At 42.7% G+C, this 26,292-nt stretch overlaps 1 protein-coding gene across 1 annotated transcript in view; it reads left to right on the top strand.

The window, feature by feature from the left end:
- Nucleotides 1–236: 236 nt before the first annotated feature.
- LOC311232870 (putative ribonuclease ZC3H12C) overlaps nt 237–26,292 on the top strand; it is a 41,733-nt gene continuing 15,677 nt past the window's right edge. The window contains exon 1 of the mRNA XM_084319701.1: nt 237–348. The gene's annotated coding sequence lies outside the window, so the exon portion shown is untranslated. The remainder of the gene's footprint in view (nt 349–26,292) is intronic.

Genomic DNA, 26,292 nt, shown 5'->3' with positions numbered 1-26,292 from the left:
ATGATGATGAATTGAAAACGGGGACCCTGATGTAAACAAGACGAAAGTCTTTCTCTGGTCTGCACCCCCTTAACAATTGTATGTATTGAGCTGTACTGTACTGTACCCATTCTGCAAACTGTTAATAAAGTTTTCAATCAATCAATGCCAATAATCGTCGTTACGTCTCTTTTATTTTGGAAATCACGAACCGGAAGTATCTTTCGCTGGTTTTAGTAGCTTCACGCAGGTTGGCTGCTAGGTCACGCTGCTATCTCTCGCCGGATGTTTTGTGTCGTTAGCATAATGCGTTTGGAGCATTTTCTAACACACCGGTTATTCTACAGCTTTCCCGGTGGCCCCGATCATGTAAGTAGTTAGATGCAACCATTTGTCACCCGTATTCGTTAAGCAGAAGAGTGGCAACACGGTCTTTGCGGAGCTAGACATAGGTCGTGACTGTGTTGATTTCCAGCGGCGTGCAGGTGGCGGACAGTGCAGCGCCCCTTGCCTTGCTCCCAACACTTCAACATCATAATAATGTGTCAGAAATACAGAAGCTACTTAACAACAAGCTATTGCCTGCATATAATCACTGTACACATTGCCTGTTGTCGATCGGGCGAGGGCTAGAAACTCCTTATTCATATTCAAGGAGTTTCTCTAGCCCTGGCCCGATCAACAGGCAATGGATACAGTTAATGGGGGACCCTGATGTAAACAAGACGAAAGTCTTTCTCAATCTCTGGTCTGCATCCCCTTAACAATTGTGTGTATTGAGCCATACTGTACTGTACTAACTGTACCCATTCTGCAATCTGTTAATAAAGTTTTCAATCAATCAACCAATCAATCAATACAGTGCTTATGCAGGTAAGAGCTTTATTATCTAGCTTCTGTATTTTGGACCATATCTCTAGATTAAAGCCACTGTGTGCCGGAGGAGACCTTTCAAAACGGCAAATTAGTCATCTATGTGTATTATCTTGTGAATTGTGTATTTGGGTTAAGGCTATGTATGTTTGTCTTACATTCTTTTGCATGTGAATGAATGAATGAATGAAAACTTTATTTAACAGATTGCAGAATGGGTACAATACAGTACGGCTCAATACATACAATTGTTAAGGGGATGCAGACCTGAGAAAGACGTTTGTCTTGTTTCCATCAGGGTCCCCCATTTTCAATTCATATAGACATATATGACATACATGACATACAGATAGTCAGTACTGCTACATCTATACATTTATGACATACCAGATTTGCAAATACAGTACTGTTTGTGATACAGAAGGAGTCAAGAAAAGGGAGTATATACATTTGACGTAGAAACTGTACATTGGAGGTTGGGTGGGGGGGGTTGGGTACATTGGGATATTGACAACCATACTGGGTAATTTACATTGGAGGTGGTTGGGGGGGGGGGGGGGGGGGGCGGGGGGCATACTGTATAAACAAGTAACACTGTACATTGAGGGGGGGGGGGAGGAGACACTGTACAAACAAACACAATTGTACATTGAACTATTGACAAAACCATACTAGGTAAATGACTGTACATTGGAGGGGGTTGGAATGATTGGGTTAGGATATTTACAGGGGCCAGTGTTGAATTGCAGTCTCCCGTAGGTGTCCCTTGAGAGAGGTTTTGAAAGTGGGTAGTGATCCACATTCCTTTACAGCTTTGGGTAGGGCGTTCCACATTGATGTGGCATAATTGCGAAACGTGTTTAGTCCCTTATTTGAGCCGAATCTGGGTTTGACATGATTTGTGGAGCTCCCTCTGGTGTTGTGATCGTGGTATTCACTGACCTTTGGGAAGTATTTTGACATGTACATGGGTACCTTGGTCGTGTAGTGTATCTTGTAGACCAGGCCCATTGCAAGTTGTTGTACTCTGTCGTCTACTCTAAGCCATCCTAGGTTGTCGAAGTGGGCAGGGGTGAGGTGGGTTCTAGGAGTAAGGTCAAGCAGTAGTCTGACCAGTTTGTTTTGAGATGTTTGTAATTTTGTTTTTAGCGCCTTTGAGGTGCTTTGGTACCATGAGGTGCAAGCATAGTCGTAGTACCCCTGAATGAGTGCTCCTGCCAGAGTCTTCAGGGTGTTCTTGTTTACCAGAGAGGAGATCCGGTACAAGAATCGAGTTCGTTGGTTGACTTTTTTTATTACATTGGATGCCATTTTGTCACAGGAGAGATTAGCCTCTAGGATGGACCCCAGGTAGGTAATTTCATCTTTCCTTGTGACAATATTGTCACCCACTGTAACTGAGAAGCCGTCGGTCTTGCTGAGTTTGTTATTTGAACCGAAGAGAATGGACTCTGTTTTGCCCATGTGTAATGATAGTTTGTTATCAGCGAGCCATATGCAGATTCTGCCTAGTTCCGAGCTGAGGGTTTTTTCAACCTGTAACTTGTTCTTGTCAGAGACCAGCAGGGCTGAGTCGTCCGCAAACAGGAACAAGTTGTTGAAGTAGAGTCTCTCTTCACTGTCACAAACGGTACTGTATTTGCAAATCTGGTATGTCATAAAATGTATAGATGTAGCAGTACTGTCTATCTGTATGTCGTGTATGTCATGTTATGATGAATTGAAAATGGGGGACCCTGATGTAAACAAGACGAAAGTCTCTGGTCTGCATCCCCTTAACAATTGTATGTATTGAGCTGTACACTGTACCCATTCTGCAATCTGTTAATAAAGTTTTCAATCAATCTCTTCACTGTTGCTGAGAGAGGGTGGGCTCTATCCTCTAGACTAGAGTAGAGTAGACCCCAGTGAGTGTCACTAGTAGGAGGGATTGGAGCAGGGGCGGTCTAAAGCTTGGGCACACTGGTTTTAATGGGCAGGGGCGGTTGTCTGAGCGGGACACAACAACAGCTGTAGCCTGTTCCCATCCCTTTCTTCTTCTGTTCTTCTCAAGTTTCCCACCACCGCTGGGTCCATATATAATAGAACTCTTGGATCCAAAGTGCTATGCCAGCAGCATACATCTTAAAGTAACACTCCACCACGAATCCACCATTCCACTCCATTATGAATTGAAAATGGGGGACCCTGATGTAAACAAGATGAAGGTCTTTCTCTGGTCTGCATCCCCTTAACAATTGTGTGTATTGAGCCGTACTGTACTGTACCCATTCTGCAATCTGTTAATAAAGTTTTCAATCAATCAACCAATCACCATTATGGAGAAAGCACTTACCGTCTTCTCCAGAGTCAGACAAGAAGATGGATACCATTACCAATTTCCTCTCTGTGCGTTCAGTACTAGAAAGCTATCCGGCTGCAAGCTAGCCTAGCTTAGCACAAATGAATGGAAGCGGATACGGATCAGCTAGCCTTAGCTGTTGGCCAAAAACATCTCTTCCGTCCCAGAGTTTTAAGCTGGGCTGCTGACTGAAGTAGCCGTTCTCCGCTGTTCTTCGGCCAATCAACCGGCAGGTTATCAGTGGGATATATTAGTAACATATGTACTGATTTAGGGGTGTAACGATGCATTGATTAATCAAAATGCATCGATTCTAATGTGACGATTCAACTGCATCGATTTGAAAATGTTAGAAACGATTATTAATCGAAATTTAAAAAATATATATTTTTTAAAGTTTTTTTTTGTGCGTATTTATTTTTTATTTTTTTAAACTTTGACCAGTCAGCTGGTTCTTTTTAGCGTTTATCGCTTTTTCATCGCATTCATACTTGGTCAAGTTCGACCGACAGAAGCAGGCTGAAAGGGTTCAGATGGGGGGGAAGACACTCTGGGAAAGGCACGGCTGCCGTCCGGGATTCGAACGCGCTCAGCCCCAGATCCGTGACGAGCACGGTTGTCCACGGCGCTGAAATAGCACTCGCGGTACGTGGTGAGCTACTGGAGCTCCCCTGTGCGTATTGTTTTTATTGACCTATAGTCCATTCATGCTGAATGAATCAGTTCCCCCAGCCACATTTGTGTATTCAAATTTTTTTGGGGAATTAACAGTTAATTTAACTGATAGAAAATTAATCGAAAATTATCGAATTGAATCGTTGCCTCCTGAATAATCGTAATCGAAATTAATCGTTGTGAGGTCGCATCGTTACACCCCTAGTAACATACGTACTACGTACTGATACAGATATATCGGTGCTAAACCAATATCGGATGATAACGTCAGCTGGGGTTTTAATTTGGTATTTGTTGACCAAGACATTAGTTGCATAACTTTTTTCCACACTGAATAAGTTGGCCTATTTGTTTCCTAAAAAAATTATGAGGACATCTCTGTTAAGCACTAGATTGTGGGAAACACCATTTTACAGATTTGTCAAGATTAGGCTTGCTTAATAAATCAAATAGTTTTAATTGAGTACTTGCCTTAACCCTTTCACTGCCGCACTACAGAAGGTTAACCCTTTACTATCACACTACCAACGGCAGTGAAAGGGTTAAAATTAAAAAAATAATTATAATAATAAACACACATATACACAGACGCATCATTGGATGGGCAACGCTCTGTTTATTTGTTTTCTTAACCCTTTCACTGCCGCACTACAGAAGGTTAACCCTTTACTACCCGTCTGTAGTGTGATAGTAAAGGGTTAACCTTCTGTCGTGCGGCAGTGAAAGGGTTAACTTTCTGTTGTGCGGCAGTGAAAGGGTTAACCTGCTGTCGTGTGGCAGTGAAAGGGGTAAGTAAGTCCCTTGACTAAAGCATAGGTTGACTAAGAAATGTATTTAGTCGAGGACTGCCCTAAGAACCACTAAGTAATTTTAGCTCCGCTCGCGAGAGCTAGCAAGGGGCTCTAGGAATGGAAATGTCGGTCGTTCTTTCAGTTGCTCGGTAGCTGCTTTAGAAAAAAATCTTGTATCATAGCATCCCTACATCACAGCTGTTATTATTCCAAAACCATTCATAAATCCCCATGTTTTTTGTTGTTGTTCCGTGTTGCAGTCGTTCCAGGCATTTAGCTTAAGGGTGGGCGATATGGTCTAAAATGTATATCGCAGTATATTTTGGACGGTAATGGTATATATCCCAGTATATTTGTATAATGATAATAAAAACTGCTTTAGGAGCAGTACAAGACTTAACTATGAGCCGTATTCTTTCTCTTACTTAACTTGGTTCCAAGTGGTCATAATGTCCTGTGAAAATATAATTTCCCTCAAAATAGAAAAGAAGTGTTGTTCTGAAATCCCTTGTTTGTGTTTTTACTTTGGGATGCAGCTGGATTCGCTAGGTGTGTGCGTGTACTTGCACGCGCATGTTTGTGTGTGCGTGCGCTAGGGGTGTAAAGGTACACGTATCCGCACCGAACCGTTTTAGAGTGTACCGTACCGAACGGCTGTGTACCGAACGAATACAACGGTATGTTAACCACTAACGACCGCCCACCGGGGGCTGTTTTTTTCACAATCTAATATAATTATTATTATTATTTTCACTACAGCTGACCAGTGGGAGGCATAGTCTAGCAACGTTCAAGACAGGGGAGGGAAGAATTGGAATCACGAAATTGGGATTGGAGAAAAATAGAAAAATAAGGAGAAAAAGTGGATACAAAAATAAAAAACCAGAGGTACGTACCGTACCGTGGTTTTTGTGTACCGTTACACCCCTAGCGTGTGTGCATGTTTGTGCACGGCATGCGTGTGTGGTGGACCAGGAAACAAACAGGGACTCTAGTAGAGCCATATGAAATCCGTTTTATTATTTTCCAAATTCCATTTTATTTTTTCCCAAATTCCGTTTTTTGTTTTAATATTTCAGAATTCTGTATTTTGCTTTTTATGCTCATTTTACCATCAAAAATAGTGTCTAATAAGTGGTAATGAATAAATGTCCACAATTGAATAAGATATAACAGTCCATTTAATGTTTTTAAGTGCTGCAACTCAGAAATACAGTTAAATTTTACACAATATTTTTCAATTAATATTGTGACGAAATAAAATACACATTTCAAGTGTAAACAATAGATACAGCTAGCTACTACTGACATTATCACAATGACAATGTTAGCCTATCTATTATATTGTGATGAAATATAGTAATGCATCATTTAAGCACCTTTAGTTTATTTCGTTTATAAAGGACAGTGTATAATGACAATCGTTTGCATTAAACAAATTAATGGGTGCACTAGAATTAGCAAGAAGCTATAATTTCCATCTATAGTCCTATGTACTGTAACGTTTCATAGCTATTTAAGTTTATTTAGATTATAAAGGGCAGTGTATAATGACAATCGTTTGCATTAAACAAATGGATGAGTGCACCAGATTTAGCAAGAAGCTATCATTTCCATCTATAGTCCTATGTACTGTAACGTTTCATAGCTATTTAAGTTTATTTAGATTATAAAGGCAGTGTATAATGACAATCGTCTGCATTAAACAAATGGATGGGTGCACCAGATTTAGCAAGAAGCTATCATGTAACGTTATAGCTATTTAATCACAATAGTGTCGCAAGTGTTTTTGCGGGTCCAGTCCAGGGAACGTTGACAGAATTAGCAAAACACCTTATCACCGGAGGCATAAAAGTCATTAGGATACTGCTCTGCTCTGAATTGAGGGCTTATTGCAGAATTTCTTAGCTTCTTGACGATGTTAACACTGAAGCAGCCAGACGCTTGGAGACTGCCGTGTTGTGTGTAACGCGCTATAGCGTCCCCGCCTCCCCGGTCGCGTGTGCACCACAACGTTCCACCCAAAAACGGAATTTCAGTCCAGATTAGGCCAAATTCTGCATATTCCACGTTTTGCAGTTGATTCCATTTTTATTGCTTAATTCCGCGATTCCGTCCGCGATTCCGTGAACGCGATTTCATATGGCTCTAGACCAGGGTCAGCAACCTTTTTGACATGGAGTGCCTGGTTGAAATATAGTTGTAACTAGTGTGCCTCAACAATATTCCATGCATCGTAATTTTTTTTTCTAATAATCAGGTATTTTTAATGATAATTTTTACATTATTACATCATTATTGTTATTGTTATTATTAACAATATTATTATGATGGTTGTATCAACCCTAAATCTGAGTTGGGGGGGGGGGGTGAATGCAATGCAGACAACAGCTGCATACAGTGCGACCATTTCACTCACATTTGCCCATTCATTGTGTGACACATCACACACCATCGGTGTGTGTACTGTACGTGTGCTGTCATAGCTCCACCTACAGCCTAATGGAGAACCCCAGGGAAACCAGTTTTCAATCCATAATAAGTTAACAGAAAAATAAGTACACAACCACATTATTTCAACCTAATAAAACTATGTTTATTGTCATTGTTTTAAGAACACAAGTTGACTTGGTAATACTCACATTTTGAGTAAAAAAAATTGCTTTTACATGTGCAATGTTCAATGAAATAATAGAAAAATTTTATAATAAAATGTCACAATGTCACAATGGTGACCTTAATAATGTTTTGTTATAAGGCCCCTGCAATGTTACAGAATGATGTAGCAATGTATTTCCAGCTAAATTGAAATAACAAATAAAGGGTCTCAATTAAATATGTGTAGTGTCACATGACACAGCACACAGGACACCTCAGAAGAACACAGCTTCATCTAACGAGGCGTCGCAAGGTTTAACTGAGGCTAACATGATGGCACACACACAGTGCACACACAAAGCACCCTCCTCCTCCTCCTCCTCCAATCTCTCACCCAGATCTCTCTCTCTTCTCAGCTATGAGAGAGAGAGAGAGAGAGAGAGAGAGAGAGAGAGAGAGAGAGAGAGAGAGAGAGAGAGAGAGAGAGAGAGAGAGAGAGAGAGAGGAGAGAGAGAGAGAGAGAGAGAGAGAGAGAGAGGAGAGAGAAGAGAGAGAGAAGAGAGAGAGAGAGAGAGAGAGAGAGAGAGAGAGAGAGAGAGAGAGAGAGAGAGAGAGAGAGAGAGAGAGAGAGAGAGAGAGAGAGAGAGAGAGAGAGAGAGAGAGAGAGAGAGAGAGAAGAGAGAGAGAGAGAGAGAGAGAGAGAGAGAGAGAGAGAGAGAGAGAGAGAGAGAGAGACATGACGCAAGGTTCAGCACCACACCAGTGGACAGCTCCCCTAGCCCTACACATACGCATGCATAATAATAATATATGCGGCGATTGTGCGTAATATGCTCTATTATGCGTAGAGCCCTGCATATGCACGTTCAAGTTAACAAGCAAACCGATGTATAGGAAATAAACAGCAGCCTACCTGTCACGACAGTGAGATCCCCTGGCCCTGTTTTTGCCTGGCTGAGCTCCGTTATTTGGGGGGTGTAATTAGTCACTTTAAGCTGGACACATGCTTCGGAGTGGTCGGTTGTCAATCGACTCCAGGATGTTTTCTGACATTTTATTGATGCGTCGCTCGACAGTTCGAGCTGACACTGGGATATCTTTTATCCTTGCTTTTATTTCTCTTATTTGGCAAGCCTTCAAACAAAACATCTGAGGTACAGATAAAAGCCTCCTTAATATACTCGCCATCCGTGAATGGCTTTCCACGTTTTGCAATGCAATGAGCAATGCGAAAGCTTGCTTCAGTTGCGTGGTTTTGAGCGCGCGTGAACACTTTGAGGGTGCTGGCTTGCTTCCCATACCTGGCGACGGCACGTTTAATAGATTCTGCCTTATCCGCCTGATCCTTGAAACTTGTTTTATGCTTAGTCTCGAAATTGGCGTTTCACAGATGACGTTTGGCAAACAACATTTTCCAAACAGAAAGAACACATAGCACGGTCCTTCTGAAGGTCACAAACCCGTAATCGTCTGTCCACGAGGGCTGGAATGTCCGAATTTGCTTTGATTTCTTAGCGGGGGTTGCCATCATGACACTGCACAGAATGCAACCTCACTGTTGTGTTACCTGGCGCAAGTGAAGGGGAGGCCGGCGGCAGGCCGGCTACAGCGGAGCACATGGGAACAGCTGATTGCTGTCATAATATAGGGGTGTGCAGAACAGTCGACTTACAAAAATAACCTGTGGGAGGATTTCAACAAGAGATATGCGACAACAGTGTAAAACATTTCACTATAATATTTCAAAGCGAAGTAAAAAAAAATTAAAATAATAATAATAATAATAATAATAATATATATATTTTTTTATGCTGCCCCCCCCACGTGCCTATGGAAATGGTCCCGCGTGCCTAAGCAGGCACGCGTGCCTAGGGTTGCCGACCCCTGCTCTAGACTCTAGTAACACTTGTTGCATTGGAATACACCTAGTCAGCTACCATAGCAAATCTATTATTTTGGTGAACCAGCCATCCTACTTTTTACTCAAGAAATCTGTAATTTCTAGGCATCCGTGATCGTTACACTACCCCCCTCCTTCAGTAAGCGCGTCCCTGCGCTTCAGCCTATCGGCTCCCTCGCGCCTCTGGGCTCATGTGCTTCCGATGGCCTCACGCCGGTCCACCATCCCACTTCTGACACCGATGTAGCGAATTCAGGCGGCAGCCAGGAATGGAGCCCGGGTCGCCCAGACCACAGGCGACAACACTAACCAGTCAACTACAGGGTCCGATCCATTACAAATAAGTAAAAGAGTAAAGGCTAAAATATACAAAACTAAAATGTATAAAATGCATTTTTCTTTTATAAAATACTAAAATTAGGTAGAAGAGGTAGTACAGATTTGTAGGAATAAATAGATAAAATATGGTGTACACTACAAAGGATTACCGCTTTCACTACCACGCTACAGAAGGTTAACGGCTTAACGCTTTCACTACCACACTACAAAGGGTTAATGCTTTCACTACCACACTACAGAAGGTTAACGCTTTCACTACCACACTACAGAAGGTTAACGCTTTCACTACCACACTACAAAGGGTTTAATGCTTTCACTACCACACACTACATAAACCTTCTACAGTGGTAGTGAAAGGGTTAATGGGACAACAAGCTTAACTTAGTAGTTCATATTTCATTTAATTTTACTCCACCTCTTTATTGTATTATCTGTCTGTTAATGTCTGTCCGCTAATGTCGCACCGATAACGTCCAAAGCAAATTCCTTGTTGTATATGAAAACTACTTGGGCCTAACAAAAATAATAGTTGGTTTCAGGTTGCCGACCGACCCTGCCGATTTAGGTGCGACCCAATATATTTTATGAGTTTTTAAAAAAAATTATAAAAAATTAAAAAAAAAAAAAAAAAAAAAAGATTTTTTTTATATAATAAATTTTCATAGAAATCTTAGTCAAACATTTAGTATTATGGATATTAAACATGCTGGCAGAGTACATGCATCCATGTTGTTGTGAACATTTTAATTATATAAAGAAATTCCCTGTCCATAGTCGCCGTGGGAAAGAATAAAATAAAAAATAAAATAAAATAAATTCCCTACCTACCCATGGCCAAACTGACAACCAACCTGAAACCAACTATTAATTTTGTTAGGCCTTGGCAATAAAGACCTTTCTGATTCGGATGTAAAACATGCAGAACTGTGATACGGAGTCTAGACAGCGAAGTGAAGTCTATAACACTTAAAGAACGTAGCCTGTACAAGTGTTTTCCTAACTGCTAAATGTAGACGGGCACTATTTCTAGGGCTGACCTTCGATTCTTTTTGGAATTCGAAGCTTCGGGGCCGAGATTCGATTTTAATTCGAAGCTCCGAAAAAAGAAAAAAAAAGTATACATTTTTTGAATTTATTTAGTTTACATTTTTTATGTTGTGGGACTTGTACAGCACTTTGTTCAACTTTGTCAGTGCTGTAAAGTTTAAACCTTTTAAAATCTTAGACAAACTAAACACTGCTTCCATGAAATATTGTAAGCCGTCATTTGAGGCTTTATAAAAGCAGCACAATGAACACAAATCTGTCAGTGCCGAGTCCGACCTCATCTTAAATAACAAACAGCATTGCTTCTTGTAGTTAACAAAGAGAGGCAGAGTTGATTTAGCAAAAAAATAAATAAAAAATTCATATATATATTTTTTTACATAATCTAATTTTATTTTCATATTCAAATCCCATGCCCATCGAATGAAGCTTCGAAGTATTTAAGACAGCCCTAACTATTTCCATAATAAATACCCGGCCTAACCTTCAGTTTCTTCACTAGGGTTCTCAATATGCACTCAATATGCAATAAAAGAAAGCCCGTCGTCCATCACCCAAATACCAAAGTCGGATGATACTCTTCCTCAGTCGAGTCCCCTCCTAAGGTGAGAGCGGCCGACATCATCTGAGCTCAAAAGCACAAGCAGCTGGATCGTAAAACAATACAGGCCATTAATGCACGATAATTAGCTAAAGCTCCCACGATAATGAGATTGCGCCGGCAGATAGCACGTGTTTTGGGTTAGCTAAATGACTCTATAAACCAGTGGCGGCTCATATTATCTCCTGTAAGGGGCGGAGCGGCCGCTGGCATGGGCTTTTAGACTTTTTAGTCTTGTTTCACAGCTTTGAGACGTCGCTAAAACTGTTGAATGTAAAAAAAAAGGGGAGGAAGGCATGAAGAAAGAAGGGGTGAAGAAAGAAGGGGTGAATAAAGAGAAGGGATGAAGAAAGATAAGGGGTGAAGAAAGAGAAAGGGTCGAGAAGGGATGCAGAGAGAAGGGATGAAGAGAGAAGGGATGGAGAAAGAGAAGGGGTGAAGAAAGAAGGGATGAAGAAAGAGAAGGGGTTAAGAAAGGGATGAAGAGAGAAGGGGTGAAGAAAGGGATGGAGAAAGAAGGGATGAAGAAAGAAGGGGTGAAGAAAGAGAAGGGGTGAAGAAAGAGAAGGGATGGAGAAAGAGAAGGGGTGAAGAAAGAAGGGATGAAGAAAGAGAAGGGGTTAAGAAAGGGATGAAGAGAGAAGGGGTGAAGAAAGGGATGGAGGAAGAGAAGGGGATGGAGAAAGAAGGGATGGAGAAAGAAGGGGTTAAGAAAGAGAATGGATGAAGAGAAGGGGTGAAGAAAGGGATGAAGGAAGAGAAGGGGATGGAGAAAGAAGGGATGAAGAAAGAGAAGGGGTGAAGAAAGTGAAGGATGAAGAAAGAAGGGGTGAAAGTGAAGGGATGGAGAAAGAAGGGGTGAAGAAAGAAGGGATGAAGAAAGAGAAGGGGGTGAATAAAAGGGATGAAGAAAAAGAAGGGGTGACAAAAGTGAAGGGGTGAAGAAAGAAGGGGTGAAGAAAGTGAAGGGATGAAGAAAGAAGGGGTGAAGAAAGTGAAGGGATGAAGAAAAAGAAGGGGTGAAGAAAGAAGGGGTGAAGAAAAAGAAGGGGTGAAGAAAGAAGGGATGAAGAAAGAGAAGCGGTGAAGAAAGTGAAGGGGTGAGGGCTTTTAGACTCTGTAGTCTTGTTTCACAGCTTCATGAAAGTCCCGTGTCCTGGCTTTCCTTGCGCTCCCTGAAAACCCGCGCGGTGAGAGAGAGCGGGAGGACGGTTAATTTCTCACCGTCCGCGTCGCCGCCCAGCCGCTCTTTCAGAAGACGAAGCGCAAAGGCAATGAACTCGGGACGCACCCCGCGCTCCACCTTTTGTCGCGGGGCCTCTGCTCCTCTGCTGTTTTGCTATCTGCCAAGAGGGAATGTGGGCTTATCTGTGTGTCTCTTTGTGCGCTGGACCCTGGGGGACGCTGGTCACAAACAGTTGTTGAGAGCGCGGCTCTTCCACCTGTTTACTACGACAGATGGTCATCAAGCTTCTTTATGCTCAGGGTCGTTGTCTTGTCAACTGAAGCCCGCAGAGGCTTGTGTTAAGTTACATTATGTGCCTTACAGTTGGTCAGTTGGGCAACCACAAGCCCCCCCCCCCCCCCCCACACACACACACACGGAGAGGTTTCAACTGTCTTCTTCTTCAGAGCAAAGGACACATCATGTCTTCTATGAAAGACTGAAGAGATGCAAAGCCAGATATGTGGGCCAGTGGCACTATAGTTGTTGGTTAAAGGAACACGCCAACATTATGGGAAATGTGCTTACCGTCTTCTCCAGAGTCGGACAAGAAGAAAGAGAAGGTGAAGAAAGAGAAGGGATGAAGAAAGAGAAGGTGAAGAAAGAAGGGATGAAGAAAGAGAAGGGGTGAAGAAAGAGAGAAGGGGTGAAGAAAGAGAGAAGGGATGAAGAAAGAGAAGGGGTGAAGAAAGAGAAGGTGAAGAAAGAAGGGATGAAGAAAGAGAAGGGGTGAAGAAAGAGAAGGGGTGAAGAAAGAAGGTGAAAAAGAGAAGGCTTGAAGAAAGAGAAGGTGAAGAAAGAAGGGATGAAGAAAGAGAAGGGGTGAAGAAAGAGAAGGGGTGAAGAAAGAAGGGATGAAGAAAGGGATGAAGAAAGAGAGAAGGGATTAAGAAAGAAAGAAGGGATGAAGAAAGAGAAGGGGTGAAGAAAGAAGGCTTGAAAGAGAAGGGATGAAGAAAGAGAAGGGATGAAGTTTCTCCCATGGCGGTCGTGGCGGTTCCTCACACAACAAGACGTCCAGTCCATCACACAACCCAACACACACACACACACACACACACACACACACACACACACACACACAGTCGATCACAATAATCCTCTACAGATGGCGGCTTAACCGCGTAGCAACCGTCTTGACGCCCCGCCCACTTCTCATCTCCTGACCTATAGGCACGGTGTGTCAGCGGTTCAGACTCCTCCCACAGGGAACCACTTCCCTAGTAGAATCCCATCTCCATCTCCATAAAGAAAAGCATCCATAATGAGACTGAGCGGGCAGGACCAACTGTTTGAACCTTCTGCCAAGTTGCTACATATGCTCCGCTGGCTTCGGTCCTCCTTGTGTGACTGCTGTCACGTTCTGTATTTTTATTTATTATAAAAATTATATTTATTTTTTATATTTATTATATATATATATATATATTTATTTAACCAGGCAGGTCAATTAAGAACAAATTATTATTTACAATGATGGCCTGGCGAGAGGACAAAGGGGCCTCTCGAAGGATAACAGGGAAAGGGGACAAAATTTAATGGAGGTAAGGGAAATAATTAAAACACACATCAATCAAACAACCAAATAAAATGACACGGTATGTATACATGAAGCAGAACAGACACTAGAGCTGTGAATCTTCACTGGCCTCACGATTCGATTACGATTCAGCGGTCCACGATTCGATTCTACGATGCATCTCGATGCAGCTCAATAATATACTCAATAATATATTACATCCTCAATTTTATAATCTATATTACTGCACATGGCTACTTTTTCATCAATTAATAGAAGCAGTCGGATACATTTACTTTTATTTAGAAAGTTCTTAAATCAGAATGTCAAAATAAATGTCTTTACTAGTGTTGCATGATACAGATACTAGAAATGTATCTCGATACCCAGCTGTTAAAATGGTTCAATACTCCATTTTATTAGTATCAATACTTTTAGAATAGCCTGATGCTGTATTTTCTATGAGTTGAGTGGATGCATGACCAAAGCACTAGCTTTAATAATAATAATAATAATAATAATAATAATAATAATAATAATAATAATAATAATAATAATAATATATTTGATTTGTAGGGGACTTTATAGTTGTGGAGCAAATCCCAAAGCGCTACATTGTAAAAGAACATAAAAGCTAGCAAGACACTACATTTTTATTGTATTTTAATAATCGATTATGTTCCGTCACTGCATCGATGCAGAATCGTCCACGTCCGCATCCGGATTAGGGCTGAACGATTAATCGATTTGAAAATCGAAATTGCGATTTGAAATGATGCAATTAGCAAATCGCAAAGCCTGCAATAAATATTATTTTTATTTTTTTTACCAAGTCCCATTGAGATACAAGATCTGTAAACACAAAGCAGAATAGTCTACATGATAGTAAAAGTGTATGACCGTATAATACAGGGTAATACAGTAATTTTGCTGTTTTGCAGTTGGGACCCGACTACAGAAAGCAGCGACATTCTTCTTGTAGGAAGTTATGTAATACAGATTTAAATTCACCAAGAGAGACCGGGGTGTCTTAAGTGGATATGGTCCTGTAGCCCATTCCTTACCTAAGGTGCGAAGCTTGAGAAAGCTGTTCCTAGCTAACCCTGCTCAAGACGGAGAAAACATCTGAGCTGAGTAAGGAAAGGGGGGGGGGGGGGGCATCTCTCTCTACTGGTTCAATTAATGTCAATTAAGTAGAAAAACGTTGCACTATAAAAACGAACTGGATAGTTGATGATAATAAACATTTAACTTCATTAGCTGAAGTATTCTAAAATCATATAAAGGGGAACTATCTTATAAATGGCCTTGATTAGAAATACAAAACAATGAATAAAAAAAAAAATAATATTACAGAGGTGTTCCATAGACTCACAGGAATTGTGTAAAAGTGCCCAAATAGTGAAAGAAATAGTAAAATAGTTCCCCTTTAAGCCATTTTCCTTTTCTGTGTGTGTGTGTGCACGCGTCTCATATCTGGTCTGACATCAGAGGAGTTTGATAGTATTTACTGAGGATTGCCAGATAATGTTGATATTTAAACATAAAAATAATTATAATACAAAATAAATATACATGATCATGCAACATAAAAGAATTTGTTGTAGGATCGGTTTGGGAGAGGGAGGTAAGGGGTTTTAGATTGTGTGTTGTGAAGTTTAGACTTCAGAGAGGGAGAGTAAAGTACAGAAAAAAAGGTACCGTTGGGTACCGGTATCGATTCCCAGGTAAAAAGAAACATTTTCAGGCTCGAACAGACCCACCGCCTAGGTGCCAGATGCAAGCCGTATTTTACAATAAACCTCTGTGGAGCTGCTTAAAAAAAAAGTATAATCGCAAATTTGATCGCAATCGCGCAATATCTGTCCGAAAAATCGCAATTAGATTATTTCCCAAAATCGTGCAGCCCGATTCGCGATGCATCTTTAGAATCGAGAAATCTCCACAGCCCTAACAGACACATTACAGTTAAAAGGCTGGGTGACAGTTGCATGTGTGTGTAAACAACTCTGCGATAAGAGTCCTTAAAAGTAGTGTGAGGGGGGTCAATTTGTCCATTTTCAAAGTATTTTGCGTCGTTCCAATTGCTGCTAGGAGCAGCAAATTGGAAGGAGGATTGACCAAAGGAAGTGTTAACAAACACCGGGAACATCTAGAGATACGGTGAGCAGCAGCTCTGGTGGTATAGGGAGTTCTCCCTGGCGTTTCCTCAAGAGATACGACTCCTCATTAGAAAAGGCCTCGACGAGAGCCCTTCTTTCATCTTAATAATACGCACACCATATACTCCACGAGAAGGCTTTGTGCTCCCAAGTCATCTGCTAAAAGTGTGCCGTGACAATGAGGAAGATCTCCTCGTCGCTCTCTCCGGGACATAAACCTTCTCGGATGCCCCCCCCCCCGCGCTCTCTTCTTCCACGTTCCCTTTCAACTCTCGCCACACTCTTCCCTTCCCTCCTCCAGCAGCAGCACTCTCTTAAAGGCTGCGCCATGCTTTCAACTGCGGCTCGGCCCTTTCTTTCACTTTGACCCTGTGACCCCCCCCCCCTCCACTACCCTCTTCCCGGTTCCAAAACAAAGACAGGAGAATGACTGCGCCGGTTCCTCCTCGTAGCCAGGTGCTCCTCTCCTCTCCTCTCCTCCGCTCCAGGCCCTCTCTCCCTGCAGCTGCCCTCCCTGCGTCCCCATTGTGTGTCTCTATTGTTGGGCCCCGCAGCCCTCGTTGATTCATTGGCCACGCGGGGGAAACCCTTTCAGAGTGACGGGGGCCTCCATGTGCGTGTGTGTGTGTGTGTGTGTGTGTGTGTGTGTGTGTGTGTGTGTGCGTGCTCACGCTCGTGCATGTTAGGTACGCGTGCCTTGGGGAGGCACTAGGTTTTGCAGGCATCTGCCCTCGACCCCCCCCTTCCCCCCACCTCTCCCCTCCCACTCCCTCTCTCCCACCCGCCTGCCTGTTTGTGCGTCCCCCATTGTGTGAGGTCACCGCGCTCCTATTGGTCGACGGGCAACCACTCTCTAACGGGGAGGGGGGGGGGTGGCAGACATTGTTGCTCCATCTGTTCTGCCACTCATTGTCCAACCTGCCTGGCTCTCTGGTGGAAGGAGATCAAGACTGGAGAGCACACACACCCCGACAGCCAGGCCCTCAGCAGGACGGCCGCGCAGGCAGCATATGTGGCCCGTGAGGATAAACACCGTCCCTGGACTTGAGCTGCGGAGCGGCCTGAGGGAGAAGTAGTTTAGTCTTTTTTATATTTATTTATTAAACTTTGAATTTAATTTTTTTTTAAGAGGAACATCATGCACATGGAGTCTGGGCTCAAGGATCTGTTTATGCTGGAATGAGACAAAATATTTCCTCAAGGCTTTTTTATTTTTTATTTTTTTATTTTTTAACCTCGTCTCATCTGTAGGGAGTTGGTCTCTTGGAAGTGAGGACGTAAGTACCGCTAAACATCTCCCCCTCCGCCGCCTTCCCTGAAGTTTAGAGTGGAATGTAACTTTTTAACGGAACAGCAATGCCACTTGTTCAGTGCGGTACGAGTCCTGAAGCAAGGCCCACTGAACCGTCTCATTACTTCTACTGGACACATTAGCTTTACTCCATTTAGATGAGTTAGTTTGGGGTCACGGGTCAAAATAGATTGATGTTATTTAACCGGTTCTGTGCGTCAGAAAGGCCGAAAACCGAGTTGTCTTGTTTTGGTTTCGTGTCACTTTTGGTTTTGGATTTTAGTATTGAGGGACATTTCTCCCAATATAACCCTGTTTTAGCCTGGTATCATCAGGTCGATATCCCATATCTACCATTACCCTGTTTTAGCCTGGTATCATCAGGTCGATATCCAATATCTACCATTACCCTGTTTTAGCCTGGTATCATCAGCTCAATATTAGGGGTGGGAATCACCAGAGGCCCCACAGTACAATAATAATATTATCACGATACTAGTCACAATATTGTAATATCGATTTATTACCTTTTTTCAATGCAAATTATATTATATAGGAGGACTTTATCTCATCTGTTTTATCTAATAAGATAACGTTTTCAGTCTGTTCACCTCATTCTAATAATAATATACTTTTTTTGATTGCAGTAAAATGGGATTGTCAAGCGAAAATAAATAAATAAATAAATGTATATATATCTACTATGATGACCCTGTTTTTGCCTAGTATCATCAGCCCAATGTCCAACACCAGTATCTCCATCAGTGGATCCATACAGTTTAAACCACCCAGTCTATATCTATACTAGGCCTCCTATCATGGAGCAAGTCCCTCTATTCAGTTGGTCCAGCGCTTGAACAAGCCATCTTGGCTTGTAGTATCAGGAACACAGGGAGTTCTCTGCCTTTATTAAAGTCTTTATTAAAGTCTTTTAACGGCCTACTTATGTTCTGCCCCCTTGGCACCTCCCTGGTGCTCCGTAAGCTGTTTAGTGTATTGTTCCCAGGCTGAGTGAGTCTGAATCAGCTCTTATGAACTCTTGTGAACTCTTAAGGGGTGCTTTTTTCACCTAGGTTTGTTTTTCATTGATTAGGTTTTGTGTCACTTTTCCAATTGAACAAACCATATTTATAAACAAAGCCATTTGATGATCATGCAGGTCAACCATTTAGTGGACATGGTTTTGAATCCGAGTGAACATATGAACATAATATGTGAATGTCTTGTCGTTTCCACTTTGAATACTAAACATTACCCACTTCACTGGTGATCATGCACTGTTTATTGTCTCCTTAAAAGAACACGCCAACATTTTGGGAAATTAGCTTACGGTCTTCTGCAGAGAGAGACAAGAAGATGGCTAACAGTTTCCTCTCTGTGCGTTCAGTAGAAAGCTATCTGGCTGCACGTTAGCCTAGCTTAGCACAATGAATGGAAGCGGACAGTGCCGGTTAGCCTAGGCATTGTCCAACTAACACCTCTCCTGAAGGCTAACCGGCACTGTCCTCTTCCATTCATTGTGCTAAGCTAGGCTAACGTGCAGCCAGATGGCTTTCTACTGAACGCACAGAGAGGAAACTGGTATCTCTTATCTTCTTGTCTCTCTCTGGAGAAGACTGTAAGCTAATCTCCCAAAATGTTGGCTTCTGTAGTAAATGTTCCTGTAAATTATGCGTGCGATACGGTAGGTTATTTGTTCAAAATGATGAGTGATGTGGCTATTTTGAACTAAACTAAAAGTGAAAACAATATAACCCTTTTAACTCATTCTGCGCCATCATTTAATGCGCGAGAGGGCGCTAGAACGCCACCGCTTTAATCAATGGGGGGACTGCGAGATTTGCGAGTGCTTAAAATATATCTTAAATTATAGCTATGGGTCTAATACACCCGTCGATTATCAGTGAGTTGCTTCCAGTCAACATGTACAAAACGGATAGTTTTTTCATCCGTACATTTCCGTTTTATACCGTTTTGAATATGAATATAGTTTTGGTGATTCTTAGTAATCCCAGGTTAAGACGCGATAATAGCCCTTTAGTGGAATACACTAAACACGTTGTCATTTTTCGCCTGATTATCTAATCATCCTGAAATCAACGCTAGATCATCGTTATTATCCTTCCTCATGCAAGAATGAAAAGGGCCTCGTAGCGCGAGGCTCCCCCAGTCCCCTCCGGCACCCAACGGCACACAGCCACACACAGACACACACAGACAGCCGCGATCGCGGTAGAAAGAAATATCAGATCAACGCAAGATGTTATATATAGAGTCCTTAGCTGGTATCTGATGTAATGCAAAAGAAATAATCCAATTATCTGATCGCCATTCCAAATACGGCTCGTGGAGGTCCGTCCCACATTACCGAGCGTTACACACTGACGGGCGGGCGGGGTTACTGTTCCATGCCATCGTTGTATAGGCCTACCCCGTCTGAGTATTTAAACCCCGCCCGCACGGCTCGGATCGTCCCAGAAAAGAAACGACACCATTTATAAAGGAGTGCAATACCAGCTGGAAGGCGTAGGCGGCGGTATTTGCCCTTTTGCGAGCTCAGACCCATTCCCAATGATAACATCGGGCTGGATGGATGAAAAATGAATGGATATCGCTAATAAGAGAAATAACGATTACGAACCCGACTATACTCGTGATTGGCGCTGAACGGTCGGCGAGTTTACCCGACTATCATCTGGTCTGGCGTTGAACGAGTTAATGATGACAAATTTCAACATTTTGGAGAAATATGGAAAAAAGTGACGACCACAACAAAACCCTGTCCAATGCAATTCTCATTTCAAACGAACCACTATTGGGTAATTCTCCCCTGTTCTCCTCAAACCCCTCCCCGCCGCCGGCATCACCTCCTACTAGGGCTGGGCGATATGGCCTAAAAATTAAATCTCTGATTTTTTTTTTTAAAGGGGAACTATTTTACTATTTCTTTCACTATTTGGGCACTTTTACACAATTCTTGTGAGTCTATGGAACACCAAGGTTTTTTTCAAAAAAATAAAAATGCATTGTTTTGTATTTCTAATCAAGTACTCAAAAAACGAATTTTTCTACCTCAAGATCTTAAGCCGTTTTGAGGCTGGGCTCCAACCACTGTGTGGCCTGGTGCCAACTGCCACATCAACTGCCACATTATTATGCAGCTGAGAAATCTCTGACATCACAGATATGCACATTTTCAGATGACTCAGTTCAGTGAGCGTGAATATTGTGAGAGGAGAATTGGAAGAATGCGCCAATATGAGAATTAGAGACATAGATCCTATTAATATAAGTCCACATAGCTAAGAAACAATGGTAAACACTGAAAAAGGCCATTTATAAGATAGTTCCCCTTTAAATCCGATTTCCGATTTTTATCGATTTTTTTCTCCTGAAAACTAGAAACGCCTAGGAAATCATTCAAATAACATTTGTTTTTATTTGACACAAAAAAATTATCAAACCAAGATGAATTTCCCTATTGGGATTGAAGTGCAAACCTAACTTTCACCAATCTTCACTTAAAAAAAATATATATATATATATATAAAAGGTTACTCTTGATCAAACAAAGATGAATGTCCCTGTTGGGATTAATAGTGCAATACTTGCTTTTTCACCAAACTTCACTTAAAACAAATAAAAGGTGCCTCTTGATCATCAAACAAGAATGAATTGCCCTATTGGGATTAATAAAGTGCAAATCTAACTTTCACCAAACATCACTTTTTGTCAAAGTGTTTGTCAAAGGTGAATAAAATAAATAAATAATAATAATTGAAAATAAATTAAAAAATTTCAAAACCGTCCTAGATCATTCATTTGAATTAATCGAAAAATCGATTAATCGCCCAGCCCTACCTCCTACAAGGCTGTTCAAAAGCCAGAGGAACCCGTAGTCGTCCCGTTTCTAAAGCCCAGGCTTCAAAGAAGGAGGGAACAGCCCAATACAATGCAGTTCCCCCCCCTGGCCAGAATGACGTTTCCCTCACTTCGGGAACCAACTCCACTGAAAGCAAATTCTCTGAAAGAAAGAAAGAAAGAAAGAAGGAAAGAGAAAGTCTAGACCAGATGAAAGGCCCAGGGACCAATCTGCATTCTCCCTCAGGGACCAGCACTGAGCCCTAGCTGTGGGTTTGGCCAACCCCTGTCGTACTGTAGGTGACAAAGTTGAGGACACTTTTCTTATGGCCTTGTTGTTCACCTCCAGAGTAGGTGTGGTACCTGTGAGAGGAGCTCCAGCTTTTAGCTTCAACGTGTCCGAGCACGGTCGGACACGTACGCCAGAAATGTAGTTCTTATCCGTTCAACTTATATTTTGAACTTACAAGTACTGTACAAGTATTTTATCAATTGAACGTTTTTTTTTTATAAAAACGAAGATAAAGAAAAAAAGTGGCTTCTGGGTCGGATTCGAAACCATCCCTGGGAGATTCCTGGGTTCCAAACCCATCCTCCTCGCTGCAAAGAGGCCCGGCTGCCTTGTTTCTGTTTCTGAGCTGATATTAGTGTTTCCTGTAGGGCAGCTCTGGTCCTAATGAGAGAGAGAGAGGGTGCGAGAGGGCAGCCTGAGGCTGAAGTCACACAGGTGCCAACTTTAAGGCAAGCTCAGGGTGTAACAGAAGGTCTAGTATGACTCGCCTAAGGCCTAAAAGAAAAAAAAAAAATTGTTTTCCGGTTGCCGACCGACCCTGCCGATTTAGGTGCGACCCAATTTATTTTATGAGTTTAATTTTATTTTTTTTATATTTTTTTTTTTATTCTTTTTTTTTCAATAAAGTTTCATAGAAATATTAGTCAAACCTTTAGTATTAGGGATAGTAAACATGCTGGCAGAGTACATGTATCCATGTTGTTGTAATTAAATAAAGAAATTCCCTATCCATAGTCGCCGTGGGAAAGAATAAAATAAAATAAATTCCCTACCGCCTTAACTGACGACCAACAGGAAAGTAGTGTGGTAGTGAAAGCGTTAACCTATTGTAGTGTGGTAGTGAAAGCGTTAACCTTCTGTAGTGTGGTAGTGAAAGCATTAACCTTCTGTAGTGTGGTAGTGAAAGGTTTAACCTTCTGTAGTGTGGTAGTGACAGCGTTAACCTATTGTAGTGTGGTAGTGAAAGCATTAACCTTCTGTAGTGTGGTAGTGAAAGTGTTAACCTATTGTAGTGTGGTAGTGAAAGCGTTAACCTTCTGTAGTGTGGTAGTGAAAGGTTAACCTTCTGTAGTGTGGTAGTGAAAGGTTTAACCGTCTGTAGTGTGGTAGTGAAATGGTTAACCTTCTGTAGTGTGGTAATGAAAGGGTTAACCTGCTGTAGTGTGGTAGTGAAATGGTTAACCTTAGTGAAAGGTTAATATTCTGTAGTGTGGTAGTGAAATGGTTAACCTTCTGTAGTGTGGTAGTGAAAGCGTTAACCTTCTGTAGTGTGGTAGTGAAAGGTTAACCTTCTGTAGTGTGGTAGTGAAAGGGTTAACCTTCTGTAGTGTGCTAGTGAAAGGGTTAACCTTCTGTAGTGTGGTAGTGAAAGGGTTAACCTTCTGTAGTGGTAGTGAAAGGTTAACCATCTGTAGTGAAAGGTTAACCTTCTGTAGTGGTAGTGAAAGGGTTAACCTTCTGTAGTGGTAGTGAAAGCGTTAACCTTCTGTAGTGTGGTAGTGAAAGGTTAACCTTCTGTAGTGGTAGTGAAAGGGTTAACCTGTAGTGGTAGTGAAAGGGTTAACCTTCTGTAGTGTGGTAGTGAAAGGTTAACCTTCTGTGGTGTGGTAGTGAAAGGGTTAACCTTCTGTAGTGTGGTAGTGAAAGGGTTAACCTTCTGTAGTGTGGTAGTGAAAGGGTTAACCTGTAGTGTGGTAGTGAGAGGGTTAACCTTCTGTAGTGGTAGTGAGAGGGTTAACCTTCTGCATGTGGTAGTGAAAGGTTAACCTTCTGTAGTGTGGTAGTGAAAGGGTTAACCTTCTGTAGTGTGGTAGTGAAAGGTTAACCTTCTGTAGTGTGGTAGTGAAAGGGTTAACCTTCTGTAGTGTGGTAGTGAAAGGGTTAACCTTCTGTAGTGTGGTAGACTGGTAGTGCACACAAGGCGCCGCACCGTTCACTTCCTTAACGCTCTGACCGTTTCTTAAGTTTATGTTCAGTGTCTCACTACAACCAACTGTTGCCGCTACAGTTGGAATAAAAGATGTTGATAGAGGGAGGGGCGGTGTTGCTAATAGAGAGGGGGGGGGGGGGGGACTCTGTGATGAGCCCATATCAATAGAGGTTCCCTTTTCATTTCTGGGTCACATGGTCTCTTCTGGCGGGACATTCGCAGCAGGCATCGTGAGGAGATGGTGTGTCTGTGTGTGTGTGTGTGTGTGTGTGTTGTCTGTCTTACTGATGTCCTCTTCTCACTCAGTCGTCCCAGTGGGACTGGGGGGGGGGGGGGGGGGGGGGGGACACACCAGTTGCAAGTGCTGCTCAGTAGACATCTGTTACCCCTCTTCCACCTCAACACACACACACACACACAGACACACGCACATACATGCACACACGCACACAAATACAGACACACACGCATGCATGTACATACACACAGGCGCATGCACTCGCACACATGCACACACATACAGACACACACACGCACGCACGCATGCACATACACGCACACACACATGCATGCATACACACACACACACACACACAGAAATAGACACAAACACATAGAAGAAAATCACAAGGAAACACACATACAGACACACATAGAGAGACACACACACACATACAGACACACAGAGACACACACACATACAGACACACAGAGACACACACACATACAGACACACACGCACAGATACACACACACACACAGAGAGACACACACACACACACACACACACACACACACACACACACACACACACACACACACACACACACACACACACCCCTCACCTCTCAGACAGCCCACCCCTTCAAACATTAGGATTTGGGACTCTCTCTCTTCTTCATCCCCCAGACCTACACACACACACACACACACACACACACACACACACACACACACCACACACACACACACACACACACACACACACACACACCCTCACCTCTCAGACAGCCCACCCCTTCAAACATTAGGATTTGGGACTCTCTCTTCTTCATCCCCCAGACCTACACACACACACACACACACACACACACACACACACACACACACACACACACACACACACACACACACACACACACACACACACACACACACAGCCTCCCATCAAAGCACGCGGAGCGACCGCCAGCGCTGTTCTTTGGAGCGGACATTTGAAAGATGCTAACAAGTCTGACTGGAGCTGAGCCCAGTGGCTCCAACATGGTGGGTGGGTTTGGAGGCTGAGTACGCCGACTTGTGTCAGTTAAGAGAGACTTGTTACTTTACACTGTAAAATATCACAAATTTTTTTATTTATTTTTTATTTGTTTCAATCCCCAAGTTATCCTTTTTTTTTTTTTACTGTCGAATTGACTAAAATAGGAGCAACGTAAACGTACAATTTCAGATTCACTCTAGTATTTAAATAGTCAAGTGTTGCTTTATTAATCCCCTTAGAGAAATGCAGGCGTCATAGCAGCAGGGTGGAGGGGGGGGGGGGGGGGGGGGAGAGTAATGAGTAAAACTAGTGGTAAAAAAGTTATAATAGTGGAATGGCAGAATTCAGTCAGTATTAATAATGATAATAGTATGCATGGTATATTAGCGTAGTAGCACACTGCACCAGAGTCTGTGCCATATTTAGTCATCCCAGTTCTCGGGCTTCTCTCCACCTGTTGGTTCTCCCAGCTGTTGGCAGCAGTCCATGGAGCTGATGATGGAGACTGGCATGAAGGACTGGCAGAGGCGGTTTGCCTGCGGTTTGTTGGCAGTTAGTGTATCAGGGGGGAATAAGTCTATGATTGAACGTGCTCCTCATCTTGGCTAGCGCCTCATAGAGGGGGTGGGAGGCTTTTGCATCCATCACCGAGTGTGTCTGACCCCCACCTAAATGGACTACCTAAATGGACAATAACAATAATAATAATAATAATAATAATAATAATAATAATAATAATAATAATAATAATAATAATAATAATAATAATAATAATATCTTAGATTTATATAGCGCCTTTCAGGAGACCCAAGGCGCTTAACAGGAGGGGGCAGCCAGGGGAAGGGGATCAGGGAACAACGTAACAGCAAATTAAAAAGGAAGGGGGAAAAAATCAATGTTTGGAGGGAGTGAGTTCCCGAGGGTGGGTGCGGCAACAGAGAAGGCTCTGGGACCAACAGTCCGCAGGTTGGTGGTGGGGATGGAGAGGAGACCGGAGTCAGAGGACTGCAGCCTCCGGGGCGGGATGGAGGGATGGAGGAGGTCAGCTAGGTACCGGGGGGCAAGGGAGTGAAGGGATTTTTTTATTGGTGATGAGGAGGATCTTGAAATTGATGCGGGACTTGACTGGAAGCCAGTGGAGGTGGATGAGGGTGGGGGTGATGTGGTGCCAGGACTTGGTGCGGGTGAGAACCCTAGCAGCAGAGTTTTGGACGTATTGTTGTAGCCTGTCTAGGGCATTGCTGGGTAGCCCTACGAGGAGAGAGTTTGCGTAGTCGAGACGCGAGGTGACGAAGGCGTGAATACAAAAGCTGATTTAGTTATTGATTTTATATCTGAATGAAAGGAGAGGGTGGAGTCCAGTATGACACCCAGGTTGCAGACTTCTGGGGAAGGGTGGATTAGGCAGCCATCCACTTCTAGGAGGAGATCTCCAACCTTCCGGAGCAGTGACTGCTTGGCCACAACCATGAGCTCAGTCTGCTTGCTATTTAGCTTCAGGAAATTGGATGACATCCAGGCCTTGATGTCAAGGAGGCAGTTGACGGGGTGCTGTGGGGGGAGAAGAGTGGAGGGTGAGGTGCTTATGTAGAGCTGAGTGTCATCAG

The sequence above is a fragment of the Notolepis coatsorum genome (assembly GCF_963971535.1).
Source record: "Notolepis coatsorum genome assembly, chromosome: 1".
Classification (NCBI taxonomy): domain Eukaryota; kingdom Metazoa; phylum Chordata; class Actinopteri; order Aulopiformes; family Paralepididae; genus Notolepis; species Notolepis coatsorum.
Note: the sequence above shows the minus strand (reverse complement) of the source record. Positions and strands in the feature narration are given on the sequence as shown.